Source organism: Haliotis rufescens, unplaced genomic scaffold (genome assembly GCF_023055435.1).
Source record: "Haliotis rufescens isolate VD_foot unplaced genomic scaffold, xgHalRufe1.0.p SCAF_20, whole genome shotgun sequence".
Taxonomy (NCBI): Eukaryota; Metazoa; Mollusca; class Gastropoda; order Lepetellida; family Haliotidae; genus Haliotis; species Haliotis rufescens.
In genome coordinates, this window is record NW_025963891.1 from 3,709,990 (window position 1) to 3,723,775 (window position 13,786).

The 13,786-nt window shown below is 40.8% G+C and overlaps 1 protein-coding gene across 3 annotated transcripts in view; it reads left to right on the forward strand.

The window, feature by feature from the left end:
• Window positions 1-13,786, forward strand: part of LOC124142701 (neuronal acetylcholine receptor subunit alpha-10-like) — a 233,111-nt gene that overhangs the window by 41,575 nt on the left and 177,750 nt on the right. The window lies entirely within an intron of this gene.

Below are 13,786 nucleotides of genomic sequence, written 5' to 3' on the forward strand. Positions count from 1 at the left end.
ACGCGACGTTAAATCCCTTTCACCTGACATTTCACCTCTGGGTTGTGCTGTATCTAAGACAATGTACCAGTACGATCGGCGTCGTCCCACAATAAATATCGTACGAGAACCTCTTGGTCTCTCGGAAAATCAGCGGATGACAGTGTATAGGCTGAAGAAGGGAAAATGGTGGCTCCGCCTGGTGTTGAACGTTGTTTCCGGATATCCAAGCCTTGAATCTGGGCATCCATGTTGACATTATCGCTGCGGAAGGCGCCTTGAGACGACCAGGGCCACAATACACCACACACTTCGGTCGCTGTCAAGAGGTTGGGGTAAATATTTTGCCTCTTCCGGTGTTGAATATGCTTGCTAGGTCTCCTCCCATGGCAAAGCAATTGTTCTGTCTCGCCCTCATCCCCATTAACCCCTCCCACACCAATCAGCCCAACCTGGCCTCACTCCCCCCACACCTTGCCCCTCCCTCACTCTGGGGGAAACATGTGCACAATCAATACCAGCAACGTCATCCAACAGCCACGCCACGGCCTCAATCATTTGGGGATTCGGGGACGATATTTCATCAATGGTTTCAGCGTCTGGGTGTTCTGTAGTCCTTGAAGGGAAATTTGAGCAGTTACTCGATCATGTAAAATATGATTGGAATCTTTAGAGACATTCAACCAGTGCGATATTTGCTGTAGTGTCTTATTTCTAACACTGGTCAAATTGACAAGAGGATTTCTGAAGCGAGATGGGAAAGACAATGTAAGGTAACGTGGTAGTGCTTTTCCACAAGGTCTCAAAGAAACCGAAAATGTCTTTGAAAGTCACTGCCCCTCTTGACCGGAATCCCATGGGTATTGTTTTTACGACTGCTTTGATTTTTAATTATCTTGTGTGGAATGTCGAGAAACGAAACAGAAAATGTCTGACTGGCGAGTTAGACATGAAACATCTCCAATCATGCTTTGATGTCAGGAAACGTTAGTGCATACGCCCAGCATTCCCTGTGCATACTGTATGTCAGCCACAATCAATACAGCAAGTACAGATGACAATACACACTGTATGTCAGCCACAAGCAATACAGCAATTTCACATGACAATACACACTGTATGTCAGCCACAAGCAATACAGCAATTTCACATGACAATACACACTGTATGTCAGCCACAAGCAATACAGCAAGTACACATGACAATATACACTGTATGTCAGCCACAATCAATACAGCAAGTACACATGACAATACACACTGTATGTCAGCCACAAGCAATACAGCAAGTACACATGACAATATACACTGTATGTCAGCCACAATCAATACAGCAAGTACACATGACAATACACACTGTATGTCAGCCACAAGCAATACAGCAATTTCACATGACAATACACACTGTATGTCAGCCACAATCAATACAGCAAGTACACATGACAATACACACTGTATGTCAGCCACAATCAATACAGCAAGTACACATGACAATACACACTGTATGTCAGCCACAAGCAATACAGCAAGTACACATGACAATATACACTGTATGTCAGCCACAATCAATACAGCAAGTACACATGACAATACACACTGTATGTCAGCCACAAGCAATACAGCAAGTACACATGACAATATACACTGTATGTCAGCCACAATCAATACAGCAAGTACACATGACAATATACACTGTATGTCAGCCACAAGCAATACAGCAATTTCACATGACAATACACACTGTATGTCAGCCACAATCAATACAGCAAGTACACATGACAATACACACTGTATGTCAGCCACAAGCAATACAGCAAGTACACATGACAATATACACTGTATGTCAGCCACAATCAATACAGCAAGTACACATGACAATATACACTGTATGTCAGCCACAAGCAATACAGCAAGTACACATGACAATATACACTGTATGTCAGCCACAATCAATACAGCAAGTACACATGACAATACACACTGTATGTCAGCCACAAGCAATACAGCAAGTACACATGACAATACACACTGTATGTCAGCCACAAGCAATACAGCAAGTACACACGATAATACACACTGTATGTCAGCTACAATCAATACAGCAAGTACACATGACAATACACACTGTATGTCAGCCACAATCAATACAGCAAGTACACATGACGATTGGTACACCAGCAATACACACTGTATGTCAGACACGATTGGTACACCAGCAATACACACTGTATGTCAGACACGATTGGTACACCAGCAATACACACTGTATGTCAGACACGATCGGTACACCAGCAATACACACTGAATGTCAGACACGATCGGTACACGAGCAATACACACTGTATGTCAGACACGATTGGTACACCTGCAATACACACTGTATGTCAGACACGATCGGTACACCAGCAATACACACTGTATGTCAGACACGATTGGTACACCAGCAATACACACTGTATGTCAGACACGATTGGTACACCAGCAATACACACTGTATGTCAGACACGATTGGTACACCTGCAATACACACTGTATGTCAGACACGATTGGTACATCTGCAATACACACTGTATGTCAGACACGATTGGTACACCAGCAATACACACTGTATGTCAGACACGATCGGTACACCAGCAATACACACTGTATGTCAGACACGATTGGTACACCAGCAATACACACTGTATATCAGACACGATTGGAACACCAGCAATACACACTGTATGTCAGACACGATCGGTACACCAGCAATACACACTGTATGTCAGACACGATCGGTACACCAGCAATACACACTGTATGTCAGACACGATTGGTACACCTGCAATACACACTGTATGTCAGACACGATCGGTACACAAGCAATACACACTGTATGTCAGACACGATTGGTACACCTGCAATACACACTGTATGTCAGACACGATCGGTACACCTGCAATACACACTGTATGTCAGACACGATTGGTACACCTGCAATACACACTGTATGTCAGACACGATTGGTACATCTGCAATACACACTGTATATCAGACACGATTGGTACACCTGCAATACACACTGTATGTCAGACACGATCGGTACACCAGCAATACACACTGTATGTCAGACACGATCGGTACACCAGCAATACACACTGTATATCAGACACGATTGGTACACCTGCAATACACACTGTATGTCAGACACGATCGGTACACCAGCAATACACACTGTATGTCAGACACGATCGGTACACCAGCAATACACACTGTATGTCAGACACGATCGGTACACCAGCAATACACACTGTATGTCAGACACGATCGGTTCACCTGCAATACACACTGTATGTCAGACACGATTGGTACACCTGCAATACACACTGTATGTCAGACACGATTGGTACACCTGCAATACACACTGTATGTCAGACACGATCGGTACACCAGCAATACACACTGTATGTCAGACACGATCGGTACACCAGCAATACACACTGTATGTCAGACACGATTGGTACACCTGCAATACACACTGTATGTCAGACACGATTGGTACACCTGCAATACACACTGTATGTCAGACACGATCGGTACACCAGCAATACACACTGTATGTCAGACACGATCGGTACACCTGCAATACACACTGTATGTCAGACACGATTGGTACACCAGCAATACACACTGTATGTCAGACACGATTGGTACACCAGCAATACACACTGTATGTCAGACACGATCGGTACACCAGCAATACACACTGTATGTCAGACACGATCGGTACACCAGCAATACACACTGTATGTCAGACACGATCGGTACACCAGCAATACACACTGTATGTCAGACACGATTGGTACACCTGCAATACACACTGTATGTCAGACACGATTGGTACACCTGCAATACACACTGTATGTCAGACACGATCGGTACACCAGCAATACACACTGTATGTCAGACACGATCGGTACACCTGCAATACACACTGTATGTCAGACACGATTGGTACACCAGCAATACACACTGTATGTCAGACACGATCGGTACACCAGCAATACACACTGTATGTCAGACACGATCGGTACACCAGCAATACACACTGTATGTCAGACACGATCGGTACACCAGCAATACACACTGTATGTCAGACACGATCGGTACACCAGCAATACACACTGTATGTCAGACACGATCGGTACACCAGCAATACACACTGTATGTCAGACACGATTGGTACACCTGCAATACACACTGTATGTCAGACACGATCGGTACACCAGCAATACACACTGTATGTCAGACACGATCGGTACACCAGCAATACACACTGTATGTCAGACACGATCGGTACACCAGCAATACACACTCTATGTCAGACACGATCGGTACACCAGCAATACACACTGTATGTCAGACATGATTGGTACACCTGCAATACACACTGTATGTCAGACACGATTGGTACACCTGCAATACACACTGTATGTCAGACACGATCGGTACACCAGCAATACACACTGTATGTCAGACACGATCGGTACACCAGCAATACACACTGTATGTCAGACATGATTGGTACACCTGCAATACACACTGTATGTCAGACACGATCGGTACACCAGCAATACACACTGTATGTCAGACACGATCGGTACACCAGCAATACACACTGTATGTCAGACATGATTGGTACACCTGCAATACACACTGTATGTCAGACACGATCGGTACACCAGCAATACACACTGTATGTCAGACACGATCGGTACACCAGCAATACACACTGTATGTCAGACACGATCGGTACACCAGCAATGCACAGGCGGTCTAAAAAAATCTGGGTACCTAGTTCAAATAACCAACAAACTCAATCCTTTCACTTGAACCTAACCTCCAACTTTACGATCAGCACTTTTGATGGTATCGTCTTCGATTGGATTGGTATGTAAGGTCAAATGATACGATCTCCACTGTCTTTATATGAGATTCAGGCGATACAAGAAACAGGGGGTTTACCAGGGTACAGTTTCCACAATAAGATGTAAGATACATTGGTCGAACAATAATTATGAATAACGTCTGCCGTATACATTAGAGGGTACATAGTTTAAGTTTTGGAGTTCATATGAAACGCCAGGCCGCAGCCTTTGTTCCATCACTAAGTGTCATGTAATACTTTATTTTAGCTATTACAAACAGTATACTCAATGCGAAGCATATTGTCAATGTTTTCTTCTGCAGCTCATCAATCAAACTGTATTCCGCTCTTGGGTACGCTAAACATTACGTGTACTACGTGTTCGTGAGACTACCGCTTATGAGGAATATGTCAGTGCCTCTGTATAACTCGATAAGACAGAATGTGTCATTGCCTCTGTATAACTCGATAAGACAGAATGTGTCAGTGCCTCTGTATAACTCGATAAGACAGAATGCCTCAGTGCTCCTGTATAACTCGATAAGACAAAATATGTCAGTGCTTCTGTAAAACTCGATAAGATAGAATATGTCAGTGCCTCTGTATAACTCGATAAGACAGAATGTGTCATTGCCTCTGTATAACTCGATAAGACAGAATATGTCAGTGCCTCTGTATAACTCGATAAGACAGAATGTCTCAGTGCTCCTGTATAACTCGATAAGACAAAATATGTCAGTGCTTCTGTAAAACTCGATAAGATAGAATATGTCAGTGCCTCTGCATAACTCAATAATATAGAATATGTCAGTGCCTCTTTAAAAATCGATAATATAGTATATGTCAGTGCCTCTGTATAACTCGATAAGACAGAATATGTCAGTGCCTCTTTAAAAATCGATAATATAGAATATGTCAGTGCTTCTGTATAACTCGATTAGACAGAATATGCCAGTGCCTCTGTAAAACTCGATAAGACAGAATATGTCAGTGCCTCTGTATAACTCGATAAGACAGAATATGTCAGTGCCTCTGTATAAATCCATACAATAGAATATGTCAGTGCCTCTGTATAACTCAATAATATAGAATATGTCAGTGCCTCTGTATAACTCGATAAGACAGAATATGTCAGTGCCTCTGTATAACTCGATAAGACAGAATATGTCAGTGCCTCTGTTAAACTCGATAAGATAGAATATGCCAGTGCCTCTGTGTAACTCGATAAGAAGCCTTCAGTCGGCATCCTGTATTCCTCACAACTCATGTCCCTTGTCATGGAGTCACTATCCAATGAGCTCAGGGTAATCACTGCTGACCCGCGGATGCTGAAAAGAAGTTGAGTTTGCTTTATGCACGGATAACGGAAAACGAGATGAAATGCTTACGATAAACAAATACGATCTAAGAGAATGTGATGCATTTATTTTTTTGTTCCATCAGCAGCTAAGGTTTATAGGGGTTAGATGCACTACCTGACATCTTGGGATTCAGTGTCATGACCAGACACCGTGCACTATGTTCCCTTATAACAACTATAATAAACATAATGGACATTATATAAACATACACTAAACTGTTTGCACTGATGAGTTAATGTCGCACTGGAGATGCATTTTGTAAAATCAGACTTGCGCCATAAACACATTTTGTATGTGTTGGTCTTAAACATGTACGTTCTTATGAGACTGTGAAACCTTAATGCGTATTTCATGCACGGGCAAGGTTACAAAAAACGCATTGTGGCGCGTTGTGTGCAACAAACAGATCGAGGTTTAAAGAATACAATGTATTACTGCCTGTGTCATATAAAGATAAAAGTTTTAAAAAAAACTCAGTGATAAGTATGGAACAATAAATGGTAGTTTAAGAACGCCTATAAAAAGACTTTTAAGAACGCCATCTGTTAATTCTGGTGCCGTCAACCTTTAAAATGTAAAAGAATGCGATATACTACCTCTTGTGATGCCATAAACAGATCAGGTTCATAAGAACGTTATGTAGTACTACTTGAAGAATAAACATATTAGGAACTTTCAAAAGTAATTAATGTGTTGCTATATTATAACTGTAACGCTATTTTCAGGACATTATTATTAGCAGAAGCCCGAGGTCTTCCATTAACTGCCCGACGAAGGAAGGTAGTTGAAAAGACCGAGGGCTTCTGCAAATGATAATGCCCTGAAAAATAGCGTTACCGTTATTATAGCTAAAATGGATGGAATTTGTTATCAAATAAAAAGAAACAACAATATCGGTTTTGAAACATTTACTGCAATCAACACAAATGTCACTGACCCACTTCACAAATATGGAAACGTCATAGAACAAACCAGATGACGTCACTATTAAACGTGACGTCACTTTCCCTACCCTATGACGTGATAATGGCCCGTCGTCAAGCAATATGAGGGCATTATCAAGTTACAGTGGCCCGCTCATTTCTGATAACGTGCGGGCGGTTTAATGACAATTGTCTCCATTTTAGCTATAATGTAAAATAAACAGATAGTGTAACCGTTTATAAGAACGTGATTTATTATTATCTGGTGCAATTACAATATCTAGTTTTAAAGCATGCAATTAAGCAATTAGTATTCAATAAACAGATATTGTTTATAAAAACGCAATGTCAAAAAATGTGCAGCAACACATATATATTTACAGAGTGAGTGAGTGTGCAATATTCCAGCAATATCACGGCAGGAGACACCAGAAATCGGCTTCACACATTGTACCCATGTCGGGAATCGAACCCGGGTCTTCGGCGTGACGAGCGAACGCTTTAACCACTGGGCTGCCCCACCACTCCTTCTGTTTACAGAACTCTTTGTATTATTTCTTGTATCACAAACAAGATGCTTCAACTTTCCGAAATTAGTGTTGAATTTGGTTAGAACACGATGCATTGAGCATGTTTGCACTGTGCCATGCAGATGTATGTAGGAGTATGTTTGCACAATGTCACGCAGATGTCTGTAGGCGTATCTTTGCACAATGTCACGCAGATGTCTGTAGGAGTATCTTTGCACAATGTCACGCAGATGTCTGTAGGCGTATCTTTGCACAATGTCACGCAGATGTCTGTAGGAGAATGTTTCCACAATGTCACGCAGATGTCTGTAGGAGTATGTTTCCACAATGTCACGCAGATGTCTGTAGGAGTATCTTTGGAACAATGTCACGCAGATGTCTGTAGGCGTATGTTTGCACAATGTCACGCAGATGTCTGTAGGCGTATGTTTGCACAATGTCACGCAGATGTCTGTAGGAATATCTTTGGAACAATGTCACGCAGATGTCTGTAGGCGTATGTTTGCACAATGTCACGCAGATGTCTGTAGGAGTATCTTTGCACAATGTCACGCAGATGTCTGTAGGCGTATGTTTGCACAATGTCACGCAGATATCTGTAGGAGTATGTTTGCACAATGCCACGCAGATGTCTGTAGGCGTATGTTTGCACAATGTCACGCAGATGTCTGTAGGCGTATGTTTGCACAATGTCACGCATGTGTCTGTAGGCGTATCTTTGCACAATGTCACGCAGATGTCTGTAGGCGTATGTTTGCACAATGTCATGCAGATGTCTGTAGGAGAATGTTTGCACAATGTCACGCAGATGTCTGCAGGTGTATGTTTGCACAATGTCACGCAGATGTCTGTAGGAGTATGTTTGCACAATGTCACGCAGATGTCTGTAGGTGTATGTTTGCACAATGTCACGCAGATGTCTGTAGGCGTATGTTTGCACAATGTCACGCAAATGTATACTATTACGGAGACCAGGATGCAAGCTGTTACTGCAAACATTGTGTCTTGTTGTTGCGGAATATAGGCATACCCTGTTCGAACATGTCACGGAATATGTAAGTATTTATAAAACAGCATTGATAAATGATATTGATTTCATATATTGATAGCGCATGGTGGGTGATGTAAGGTCTACCCAAGGCGTTGGTGTAGTTGGAATCGTGCGCCCGCAATCAATTTATGCTATTCTTCTGCAAGTGAATGTGAAGTTGCAAGATTGCAAAGGGATATGGCATGGGTTTCTTTTTACAAAATGTCAATACTCCACATGTCTAAACCGGGGCTCGTTTGGATCTCGACAAGGCGTCGATAGAGTCACGAAGATAGAATGTCGATGATCACTCTGCAACGGAATACAATCCACATTATTCCCACAATAAACCATCTTGTCACGTGTTTCGACATTTTTTTATAGTGGCATACTCCTAGTTGACGTGGATATCTTTATCTCACTTGGTATATACTCGTTATGATGGAATACCATCAACAGATGCTATATATGTAATATATACAAGGTATCGTTGAATATGTTCAGCAAATATGATGTTTACCCGCCATCCATTAGTATATTCATCAGATGTGGCATCTACTCGTTGTGATGGAACACCATCAACAAGTATGATATATAGCACTAATTCCATATCTTTGAATATCTTCAGCAGACGTGATATATAGCCTCTGTCACTGAATATGATGTCGCAGCTAATGTGATATAAGTGTTATAAAATCGTTTTGACTTGATAATCTTAGCTAACATCATATATACCCGCGACCTTGAAATACCCTCACATGACGGTATATATACCCACTGTCATGAATATTCTCATATGCCGTGATATATACCCGCCATCATGAAATACCCATATATGATGGTATATATATCCACTATCATGAATATACTCATATGCTGTGATATACACCCGCCATCATGAAATACACTCATATAGCGTGATGTATGCCACCATTATGAAATATCCTCATATGATGGTATATATACCCACTATCATGAATATCCTCATATGCCGTGATATATACCTGCTATATATCATGAAATACTCTCATATAGCGTGATATAGGCCACCATCATGAAATACTCTCATGTGATGATATATATATCTACTATCATGAATATCCTCATATGCCGTGATATATACCCGCCATCATGAAATACCCTCATGTGATGATATATATACCGACTATCATGAATATACTCATATGCCGTGATATATACCCACCATCTTGAAATACCCCCATATGATGGTATATATACCCACTATCATAAATATCCTCATATGCCGTGATACATACCCGCCATCATGAAATGGTCTCATATGATGGTATATATATACCAACTATCATGAATATCCTCATATGCCGTGATACATACCTGCTATCATGAAATACTCTCATATAGCGTGATATAGGCCACCATCAAGAAATACCCTCATGTGAGGATATATATATCCACTATCATGAATATCCTCATATGCCGTGATATATACCCGCCATCATGAAATACTCTCATATAGCGTGATATATGCCACCATCATGAAATACCCCCATGTGATGGTACATATACCGACTATCATGAATATACTCATATGGCGTGATATATACCCACCATCTTAAATTACCCCCATATGATGGTATATATACCCACTATCATGAATATCCTCATATGCCGTGATATATACCTGCCATCATGAAATACTCTTATATTTCGTGACGTATGCCACCATCATGAAATACCCTCATGTGATGGTATATATACCCACTATCATGAATATCCTCATATGCCGTGATATATACCTGCCATCATGAAATAGTCTCATATGATGGTATATATACCCACTACCATGAATATCCTAATATGCCGTGATATATACCCGCCATCATGAAAAAGTCTCATATGATGGTATTTATACCCACTATCATGAATATCCTTATATGCCGTGATACATACCCGCCATCATGAAATACTCTCATATAGCGTGATGTATGCCACCATCATTAAATACTCCCATATGATGGTATATATACCCACTATCATGAATATACTCATATAGCGTGATATATGCCACCATCATGAAATACCCCCATGTGATGGTACATATACCCACTATCATGAATATCCTCATATGCCGTGATACATAACCGCCATCATGAAATAGTCTCATATAGCGTGATGTATGCCACCATCATTAAATACTCCCATATGATGGTATATATACCCACTATCATGAATATACTCATATGCCGTGATATATACCCACCCTCATGAAATACTCTCATATAGCGTGATATATGCCACCATCATGAAATACCCCCATATGATGGTATATATACCCACAATCATGAATATACTCATATGCCGTGATATATACCTGCCATCATGAAATACTCTTATATTTCGTGACGTATGCCACCATCATGAAATACCCTCATGTGATGGTATATATACCCACTATCATGAATATCCTCATATGCCGTGATATATACCTGCCATCATGAAATAGTCTCATATGATGGTATATATACCCACTACCATGAATATCCTAATATGCCGTGATATATACCCGCCATCATGAAAAAGTCTCATATGATGGTATTTATACCCACTATCATGAATATCCTTATATGCCGTGATACATACCCGCCATCATGAAATACTCTCATATGATGGTATTTATACCCACTATCATGAATATCCTTATATGCCGTGATATATACCCGCAATCATGAAATACTCTCATATGCCTTGATGTCTGCCGCCATCATGAAATACCCTCATATGATGGTATATATACCCACTACCATGAATATCCTCATGTAGCGTGATACATACCTGCCATCATGAAATACTCTCATATGACGGTATTGATACCCACTATCATGAATATCCTCATATGCCGTGATATATACCCGCCATCATGAAATACTCTCATATGGCGTGATGTATGCCACCATCATGAAATACCCTCATATGATGGTATATATACCCACTATCATGAATATCCTCATATGCCGTGATATACCCTAATACCCTTATGTAGCGTGATACATACCTCTTACAACTGAATACACTTATGTGGCATAATGTATTCCCGCCATCGTTATATGAATTAGCTGTCTTGGAATACACGTGATGTTTACCTACCATCACGAATGTGCTGACGTTATATATACCCGTTATAACACCTCACATTAATTGTTCTATAAATCCCCTATTATCGAATACCCTCAGCCGGTGTAGTATGTACAGCGATTGTATACTGCTCGGACATATAGTAATCCATCAGATGCCATACAGACATTAATAAGTTACAATTCATAAGTTGGTTGGTTGGTTTGTTGTTTAACGCCGCACTCAGCAATATTCCAGCTATATGACGGCGGTCTGTAAATAATCGAATCTGGACCAGACAATCCAGTGATTGACATCATGAGCATCGATCCACGCAATTGGGATCGATGACATGCATCAACCAAGTCAGCGAGCCTGACCACCCGATCCCGTTAGTCGCCTTTTACGACAAGCATAGTCACCTTTTATGGCAAGCATGGGTTGCTGAAGACCTATTCTACCCCGGAATCTTCACGGGTCCCATTCATAAGACGTGTGAGACCTGATGTACTAGTTGTAATTTGACAAGGTGTACATAAGAATTAATCTGACACATAATACGTGTTGTGTTGGAATTTTCTTTGTGATGGCCTGCGACGTCAGTATTCAATGTATTGACAAAGCTGTTTCAACAGATCCTCTTAACCTTTTCGCTCAATGAAGCTGAAATTGTGATCCCAGGAATTTTGTCAATAGAACATGCTTACGACATTTCGATCCGGTAACTGAAATTAAAGATGTCAGATAGGTCGATTATTCGGACAAGTTTCATTACTGTCACAATAGAGCCACATGAAAACACACAGTCAAATGAAAACACTCAGTCACATGAAAACACACAGTCACATGAAAACACACAGTCACATGAAAACACACAGCCACATGAAAACACACAGTCAAGTGAAAACACTCAGTCACATGAAAACACACAGTCACATGTAAACGCAACCATATGAAAACACACTGTCAAAAGAAATCACACAACCACATGAAAACACACGGTCACATGAAACAACACGGCAATATGAAAATACACAGCAACATGAAAACACACAGCAATATGAAAAAAACACAACCATATGAAAACACACAGCCACATGAAAACACACAACCACATGAAAACACACAGTCACATGAAAACACACGGTCACATGAAACAACACAGCAATATGAAAATACACAGCAACATGAAAACACACAGCAATATGAAAAAAACACAACCATATGAAAACACACAGCCACATAAAAACACACAACCACATGAAAACACACAGTCACATGAAAACATTCAGTCACATGAAAACACACAGTCACATGAAAACACACAGCCACATGAAAACACACAATCTCCTGAAAACACAGCCACATGAAAGCAAACAAACAGATGAAAACACACAAACAAATGAAAACACATAGTCATATGAAAACACACAGCCACGTGAAAGCAAACGGCCACAAGAAAGCACACGGCCACATGAAAACACACATCCACATGAAAACACACAGTCACATGAAAACACACAGTCACATGGAAACACACAGTCACATGAAAACACGTAACCATGTGATAATGTTAACCTAAAGTACTTTATCAATATTTAACCTGTTCAAACTTGTAATTGAGATGCCAAAGTAATTTAGATGTAACCTGTTAACTGTTCGTCTAGGAATATTCCGGTGCCCTACACATGGTCTACAACGTGGTCTATGCATCAGATATGACACGTCTGTAAATTGCACTCATGCATATAACCTTGTGGTAACACAGAAACGAAACAGGACAATTTACTCGGTAACAGCGAGGAGCATACTGGAATATTTTAACTTAATGGATCTACAAGAAACACGTGTCACTCTGGTTGTCATGCTTGTCTTGTAAATTGAGTACTTTGTTACCTACAGTTATTACATGACATTTGACGACGCCCCCGTATCCTTGGCCCGAACACGTTGCTCACACGCTGA